The sequence below is a fragment of the Leptinotarsa decemlineata genome, unplaced genomic scaffold, assembly GCF_025532065.1.
Source record: "Leptinotarsa decemlineata unplaced genomic scaffold, Ldec_3_MD MMD2_P_RNA_scaffold_5, whole genome shotgun sequence".
NCBI classification, from domain to species: domain Eukaryota; kingdom Metazoa; phylum Arthropoda; class Insecta; order Coleoptera; family Chrysomelidae; genus Leptinotarsa; species Leptinotarsa decemlineata.
Genome location: NW_027412532.1, coordinates 10423946 through 10432776, shown reverse-complemented (window position 1 = coordinate 10432776; position 8831 = coordinate 10423946).

Genomic DNA, 8831 nt, shown 5'->3' with positions numbered 1-8831 from the left:
AATGGAACACTCTATATATAATATTATTTTTGGAATCTCCAACAATCGCCCGACAACTTTTCTTGATATTTCCCTATACCTATCTGTTACCGTTTTCGAAATAAAAATTAATTTCAATTTTTTTCTTCGAAAATCATGACTTCTAAAAATGCCGATATCTTTTAGTTAAGAAGTACTATGATATCGAAATTTGGTTTGGAGTTAGGTGATACTTGGACACTTCCCACACGTCAGCCTAATCTCCGTTACTTCAATACAGGGTGGTAAAAAAATACAGTTTTTTCGTTTGCTTGAAAAAGTTGCTGAAATTTGATTATTTTAAATGGAACACCCTGTATATTATTGAAAATTCGGAAAGCTGCTGAAATTTGCTTTCTTTCTATTATCATACCTATACCTAACCAGTCAAGTTTCGGACTTATGAACATTTATTTGTGAAAATGTCCCTTCAGAATGGTATTTCCATTCGGTATTTGGTAAGCAGGCCATGATTACTATTTGACAGTAGCGTTGTGACATTCTCCTAATAATATAGACATTTTCGTCACTTCAGAAGTTGCAAATACCTTCAAAACAATGGAACAAAACTATTCAAACGAAGTTCTTATGCATTTGTTTATTATTTTTGGACAGTGTGACAAAATTATCAGCAGAACATGTAGAAAGTTCAATGAAATGTATCCGAATCTACCGCCAATGAACCTCAAGAAATTTATACGAATTCAGAACAATTTCAATATGTTTGGATAAACTTTAAGAAAGCACCAAGAAACTTGAAATTGGAAATATTGATATGAATAATTATAAAAAAGTAAAACAATCATGTGGAATATTTCAAAATATATTCGAATCGCTGGCCGTTCACTTCCAAGCACTTTAAAATGCGGGTGTTGACTGCTTTCGTGGTGGCAGATCTGATTTCATTGGGATCCAAATCTTCAAATGTTTGGGCAATCCTTTCTAACAATTCATCTCTCGAACGCACGGGTATTTTGTAAACTTTTTCTTTAAACATTCCCCACAAATAAAAATCTAATGGATTAAGATCGGGTGATCTCGCTGGCCAATTCCATGGTCCCAAGCGCCTCATCCACCGATCGTCAAATAGTCTATCCAGTTCTGCGCTCACTTCTCTTGTGCAATGTGCAGGAGCTCCGTCTAGTTGGTACCAACAGTTTCGATAATCTTCTAGTGGCAGATTATCCACGAAACTGTCTACAGTATTCTCCAAAATATTCAGGTAGCTTCTGGATGTTAATGACTCCTCGTATATCACGTACCTCAATTTGTTGTCCATTAATATGCAGAAGACATTAAAACTAAATTTTTCTTGAAATCCGGCTTCTTTTGTGACGTGAGGATTTTCACTGGACCAATAATGACGTTTTTTTCTATTGAAAATCCCTTCTCTCGAAAATTTCGATTCATCAGTCCAAATAATTTTATTTAAAAAAAGTGGATCTTCTTGAATGCGTGTCAACAACATTTCACAAAATTCTACTCTCTGTTGAGGATCTTGAGGCTTCATTGCTTGAATTTTGGTGAATTTATAATCATGCATTTTATGTCTTCGCAAGATTCTTTGAACCGATGAATATTTTATACCCAAATCTTCTTCAGCACTTCTTATCGATGACTCGGGAAATGCGTGAAAATATGCTAAGACATTAATCTGGTTGTCTTCGAAAGTTACGGGTCGAGGCAAGTTTCTTGGTGCTTTTGAAGTTGATCCAAATGCATTGAAATTGTTCTGAATTCGTATAAATTTCTTGAGGTTCATTGGCGGTAGATTCGGATACATTTCATTGAACTTTCTACATGTTCTGCTGATAATTTTGTCACACTGTCCAAAAATAATAAACAAATTCATAAGAACTTCGTTTGAATAGTTTTGTTCCATCGTTTTGAAGGTATTTGCAACTTCTGAAGTGACGAAAATGTCGATATTATTAGGAGAATGTCACAACGCTACTGTCAAATAGTAATCATGGCCTGCTTACCAAATACCGAATGGAAATACCATTCTGAAGGGACATTTTCACAAATAAATGTTCATAAGTCCGAAACTTGACTAGTTAGGTATAGGTATGATATACATAGAAAGAAAGCAAATTTCAGCAGCTTTCCGAATTTTTAATAATATACAGGGTGTTCCATTTAAAATAATCAAATTTCAGCAACTTTTTCAAGCAAACGAAAAAACTGTATTTTTTTACCACCCTGTATTGAAGTAACGGAGATTAGGCTGACGTGTGGGAAGTGTCCAAGTATCGCCTAACTCCAAACCAAATTTCGATATCATAGTACTTCTTAACTAAAAGAAATCGGCATTTTTAGAAGTCATGATTTTCGAAGAAAAAAATTGAAATTAATTTTTATTTCGAAAACGGTAACAGATAGGTATAGGGAAATATCAAGAAAAGTTGTCGGGCAATTGTTGGAGAGTCCAAAAATAATATTATATACAGAGTGTTTCATTTGAAAAATCAAAGTTGCTACTGCTTTCTAATAGAAGCGGCAACACCGTATGCCCTCCATTAAATTTTCAAAGTGATCCGTTATCTGGTTCACCAGAAACGTCTAATGTGCCATCCACCGTGAATCAGCCTGTATACAGTCCAAACCGGTAGAAATTTTGACATAAGGCTGCGTGAACACGCAAATAAAACATTCTTCTCAAGGTGACGAAAGTGGACGCCACGCAAAATTATTTTCTCCTAGAATTAAATGAAATTTGATAGAAAATATCATATAATTATATAGAATAATAATAATGAATGAAGTTATAACTGAAATAACCTGTATAAGCCAAATCCAATCAAGAAATTCAGTACGTGGAGAATTTCCAGCACAGCAGAGAAGGATCCGATGAATATGAAAATTTAACTGCACAAAAACAAAAAACACTGATGGAAAATAAGGTATTTACCTCTTTCAATACCGAGTATAAAATATATGCATATATATAAATAAATAATTTATCCAAGAAGAAAGAATGAACAATTGAATGAAAAAATCAAATCCAAATATTTCCATTGAATATAAAATTGCAAAGTGTCCAGGAGGTTAACTGACATTAGACATTTCATAAACTGTTAGTGCGTTCCGTAATTCACGTTACTTAGTTCGGTATAGCATAGAACATTTTAGAGTTATTTGCTGTTCTCATTAGTTAATTTATATTTGGAAGTTAGTTTTTACATTTTATTAAAATGTTTTACATTTTCCTATATTCAGTTGTGTCTTTCTCAAATTTATTTACAGGTACACTTGATTTTGAGATAATTTTTGGGTAAGTATATACTGCTTTGCAGTATATACAGGCCAAAACGATAGAAATTTTGACATAAGGCTGCGTGAACACGTCTGTTTGGACAAAAAATCTACAATGTACGAATATCTTCAAAAATCAAAACATAATATAAATAAAGATTACCTCAACATCCTACACATATGTAATAAAGGGAACAAAATGAATATGTTGAAAGCCATGGAAATTAACAAATCGATTAAAAACCAGAAATATATCTAAAGTAAATGGAACTTCAAACGTTCAGGCCAGTCTCTATATACCTACACAGTAGTTTTAATGGACTGACGCCTATCAGAAAACAACTACTCCCCTGGCTAATACCACGAAGGGCGTTGGATTATATCCGACAGGCGTCAGTGCAGGAATTTTCACAGAAAATGTCGACCTTCAATTATGGAACGGGCACACTTGCAGACCGGTTTCGGGCTTATTAGCCACTCATCAGTGCAAGATAGTGACCATCATCGACCTAAAGTCAATGATATTCTACAATTGAAAATCGGAATTCCTTCAGAGTATTTCATTCCTCTTCCAACGTTGAAGCGAACATCACAAAATGTCGCTCCATCTAGTGGACGACGTACTAACCAACTGCATATCCGTAATTTGCCCGATTCCTCTGAATAAGGAAGAAAAACTTCCTTATTAGTCAGTGGGCTATGCTTGAAGACTGGCCGTAAACAAATCTAAAGTAAATGGAACTTCAAACGTTTAAGCCAGTCTCAGTCTCAGCCGGGTCAGCCGGTAGCCAAGCGGTTCGGCGTGGGTGCTTTGTTCACTCACTCGAATTGACTGCCGTGTTGGTCGGTGGTTCAAGCCCTAGTCTGAACGATCGATCTTCACTTGCTACCGTCCAACCAGTGTTAGGAATCACACGTTAAAAGGTAAGACCTCGTTAATCCTTAGCTCGCACAAGTTTCGACTTCTGAGGGTTGTCGTTCGTAGGGGTGCGACAGCTGGTTAACGGAAAAACAGATTTTAAACAGACAGACAGATATACCTACACAGTAGGTTTAATGGACTGACGCCTATCAGAAAACAACTACTCCCCTGGCTAACACCACGAAGGGCGTTGGATTATATCCGACAGGCGTCAGTGCAGGAATTTTCACATAAAATGTCCTGCATATGCAATTGGCAATACAACTGAAAGAGTCGACCTTCAATTATGGAACGGGCACACTTGCAGACCGGTTTCGGGCTTATTAGCCACTCATCAGTGCAAAATAGTGACCATCATCGACCTAAAGTCAGTTGTATTGCCAATTGCATATGCAGGACATTTTCTGTGAAAATTCCTGCACTGACGCCTGTCGGATATAATCCAACGCCCTTCGTGGTATTAGCCAGGGGAGTAGTTGTTTTCTGATAGGCGTCAGTCCATTAAACCTACTGTGTAGGTATATAGAGACTGGCTTGAACGTTTGAAGTTCCATTTACTTTAGATTTGTTTACGGCCAGTCTTCAAGCATAGCCCACTGACTAATAAGACAGAAATTTATACCCCTAAATGAGCAATTCGATTTATGTAGGTCTCATCTCTTGAATTCATAAGTTTAACAACCCCTAGAATTTTCAGGGGTGAATTCTAAAGTTGGGTTCCTGGTTCGCCCAACTACGTATTTATCAAAGACCTGTCCTTACTCCTGATAAATCCGAGTGTGCAAACTTCACATCAAAGTTTTATATTTGATAATGGGGTCAAACTCGAAGTCGATCGTATAAATAAAATCAACTAGTGGTAATTAGACAAAAGTATTTTCATGCATTTCATTAAAGTGATCATGAATCATCACAAAATAAACAAGTCATCAATCACACATATTTGAATTATACGAAATTCGATATGGAATTGAATCAGGAATCATTCATTAGAACGCAACATAATATAATACATAAAAGATTTACGGTATGAAATTTTACTTTTATGGAATACTTTCCTCCTCAATGGCTTACGCAAAAGTTTTATTAAATCATCAGCACATATCTAGATAACATCACAAAATGAGGCACTTATTGATTGAGGAAAGGGACATAAGGGGAGCACGGGCCGAAGTTGTCTGCCGGAAGGGGTACCATGATGGTAATCCTAGTAATAAAAAAGTGCACCAGAAGGCCAATGAAGTAATGAACAAAGATAATGTTACATGGAAAGTCAGGCGAGTGAGTAGTAAGAGAAAGAAGTGGAAGGTGATAAACGAAAGCATCACGGAATAATGGCAGAGAGAATGGGAAAACGGTATGACTGGGCGACTGCTCTACAGATTCTGTAGAACAGTCGGGTATGAATCATCGAACCTGTCGAGGAAGGCAGTCTAACTGTTCACGGGGCACAGTAATTTTCCGGGATACCTAGCCAGGTTCAACCTGGGTCAGGAGGCACCCTGTCCATGTGGGTGGGGGGAACCTGAAACGGCAGATCATGTCATTGAGAGATGTATGGACGGAGACAATGTCGAGTGACGAGAATGAAAAGAACGGCTGGAGCGAGAAAAAGGAGCAATGCAACTGAGAGACACGAATGGAAAGAAGTATGTATTGATACTAGTCGCAAACGAATGAGCAGATAGCGTGGTGAGGGGGGAAGAACGGGACGGATGAGAGGCAAGCTGCCAGCTCGCTGATCATAATTAGTAGTGATGGTCTTCCCAATCTGGACAGAACATGTCCAAGGAACACTGTAAGGCTTTGTGGTCCTTGAATGTCTAGGCTTTCTGGGAAACAATGTACTAGCTGATTTCAATAATTAACGGATACCAATAAAGTAATTATTTATGTATACATACAGTGGTCTATTGGGCTAAGCGTGAAATATCTTGATTCTTTTGTTTTTTTCTCTTCCTTTTAGGAAATTGTGATATATTATATAATTGTATGAATTAGAAAAAGGTGATTAAATTTTGTACATACAAAAATTGTAATATGACTTTGAATTGAATAATTGGATCTTCTGCCCCCGCTGTTTCGTCCCTTCGTGTGGTCGACGTTATGCGTCGGTAGGGTTGACGCTAGATAGAGGAAAGACGCTCAATTGAAAGGCTTCTGAGCTAGGGCAACAAAGGGATATGCATTATTCATGTATCACGAATAAGACAAATCTACTCATGTCACAATGACAGTACGTGAAGACCTTCATATGCTCATTCGATGATTGAAGCCTTAAAAACTTGTTTGAATTCAATGGGGTATATTTTTCAAAAAAGTTTTTGGAAAAAAAAAGTTTTTGGGCTTTCACTTCCACATTCAATTGGTTTCTTTATCCATTCATAAGTTTTGTAAATTTTTTATATAAGAAAAGAGCTTTTCTCACGAAAACTCATCTCTCCTAAAAAAATACCCCTTTCAATTTCTGTTCAGAAAAATATGTTTTCTATTAACTTTCAACGTGCGGTTCCTAAAACGGGTTGGACCATAAAAAGTAAAATCGATAGTCCGGCCTTGCGGTTTGAAACACCGGTGTGCACAGTGGTCGATTGAAAGAGTAGAGCAAACCACCCACTCCAACACACCTAGCTATCGTCCCACCATATACCATGAATACACACAATTGTTGTAACTGCCCATTAGTATTGTTTTAGTTTAATAATCTTTTTTAAACTCGGTCAAGTATGATAATGAACGTATTTGACAATAATATTTTATGAAATGTAAATAAAAGTATTTAAAATTAATACTGGTTTGGTTTCAAAAAGTTATTGTACAGTCAAACACGTGTTATGTCGTCTAAAGGAACAATTTATTCAGGCCAGTCTCAACTCCCCACACTGTAGGTTATTGGACTGAAACCTATCAGAAAACAATCACTTCCCTGGCTGATACCATGAAGAGCGTTGGATTATATCTGACAGGTGTCAGTGCAGGAATTTTTACTGAAGTATTTCCTGCAGTATGCCCACTGACTATGTGTGAAAAGTTTCCTCATACGAGGAATTGGGTAAATTTCGGTTTTTGTTCTCTCACTACCCTCCGACTCTTCCTCTCATGTTTTTTCAATTATCAGTGTTTGATCATCATCAAAATTCCTATAATATGCATTAGCGGTTACAATTTTACTTATAATCCTAAGGTATGATCAACTGTGACATCAGTAGAATGTGTTGCATAACTAGAGGCTGACAGAGTAGCTGTAATCACATTGAACACAGTGAATATATTCTTCTTTTGATTATACTTTTTGTATACACTTTTTCTACCAAAAAATTTCAGGTATTCTTGATGATTATATACCAAAAGAGACACTGAAATTTTAGTTGGTGGTACAAAAATTTCAAACACAATTCTGTGTCCGACAACATGCACTTTTCCCAATCACCGAAATGCAATACCGTTTTCGACGCTTGTTTCACCAACCAAGTTGGCGTCTTCAGTTTTTTTATATATTCTACTCCAGAGGATTCAGTTATTTCTCTAGTTCAATTATGTGTGTTGAATGAGCTTTCTCATAAATAACTCTTTTTCCAAACGGTTTGTTTGCGTCATGGCGTGATTGAATTTAGACCATCTTCCTGTTGATCGGATATTTGGTACACATATTTAGTTTTGATGACAATACAATTCAATAAATTTTGTATCATTGTAAATCCAAGATGGCCACAACTACCTCAATATGGGTATCAAATGACTTGACTAGTAGAATAGTAGTGCATTTTGAAAAAATGCTAATTCAAGATAATCGCAGTTACAAAATAGCGGATTACATACTATTTTATAATATGGGCGTTTATAATATGGGCGTTATAGTTTGTTGTGGAATTGGCCGCGGTGGTAGTGGGCCCGACTCACGATCGGAAGACCGTGGGTTCGATTCCTGCCTCGACCAGATATTTTTCTCGAGAGAATTCATCTTGATGATTCTGCAACCGTGTTAGGAATCACACGTTAAGAGGTAAGACCTCGTTAGTCCTTATCTGGCACAAGTTTCTCAACTTCTGAGAGTTGTCGTTCGTATGGGGGCGACAGCTGATCAAGGGAAAAACAGATTTTAAACAGACAGATGTTGCGGTCCAATATTGACGTTTTTTTTATTTATTTTTTTAAGGACAAAACACAAGCCTGTGCGAAAGTAGCGATTCACATTGAATTTGAATCGCTGGAGATTAAATCCATTCGAAAAAAGTTTCTCAGGGAGTTTATTTCACATAAACCCAGTTCTCCAGATGAAAGAGTTCTTAAAGAACAGTATGTCGCGTATTTCTGATATGAACCGCTCTTGGTAGAATCAAATGTGCCAAATGCCAAGTCACTTGAACACTTGCCGTTGAAGTATCTATAAAAGAGAGACAAATTTCCAACCCTTCTTCGATGTTTCAGTCTATCAAGGTGGTACGTGATGTTCGCGTCTCCAATTAGGAGGATGGTTTTTTCTGGATGGAATCCAGCAACTTCAGGTATTGTTGGGATGCAGAGCCTCATACATGAGAGAAATACTCCAAAAAAGGACTGATCTGACCTTTATGAAGCATCAAAAGTTGCTGAGGTTTGTACAGTTTTCTGGTTCGGAACAGTGTTCCAAGGTTTT